Genomic DNA, 711 nt, shown 5'->3' with positions numbered 1-711 from the left:
TTTGATAGCTGGGCACCATCAGCTTTCTTCACCACATTTGCTTATGCACCCATTTGTCTTCAACAATCATGTCAGGAAGGTAAGTTTCATGGAATGCCGTTTATTAGAACAAAGTGTTCTTGCATTGGGGGAGTACTTGAGTAGAGGCCTAATGTCCATCTGCTACCTTTATACTTAATATATACATATATATAGATATAGATATATTCCCCTATCATTATATATAAATATATTTACATATGTACATGCCTGTATTTAGGCCTCTGTAAATGTCGTTTGCCTCCTAGTTCTTTCCTCTATTTCCTTTTAATTTCTTCTTGTCCCACTATCATGTTCAGCCTTCATTCGGGTTTCAGTAATTCCTCTCAGCTACATTGTCCTTGATCAAACCCCACCAGGCATACTATACCCTCCTTGCTATGGATTTTAGATCACTTGTTGTTCCCTTGTCCCTGGGTTTGTTTGCAACCACCCCTTTCCCCCCCACCTCCCCCTCTCCCATGTCTTCACGGAATTGTCAGTCCCGTTGTTTTCTCCGCTGGATTGCTTATCCTGCCTATCTTATCTAGATAGACATGCAGAGACAATAATAAGCGCAAAGACAAGACAGAGAAAAACAAAGCAACAACAACAACCACGACAAAAAAAGAAAAGCCTATAAATAGTTCCAGGTCTGTTTGTTGACCTTTAGGAGTATTTCCAATAGAGTCT

Source organism: Echinops telfairi, unplaced genomic scaffold (genome assembly GCF_000313985.2).
Source record: "Echinops telfairi isolate 266 unplaced genomic scaffold, ASM31398v2 ScPeMD7_2010;HRSCAF=2546, whole genome shotgun sequence".
Classification (NCBI taxonomy): Eukaryota; Metazoa; Chordata; class Mammalia; order Afrosoricida; family Tenrecidae; genus Echinops; species Echinops telfairi.
This window is presented reverse-complemented; position numbering follows the sequence as displayed.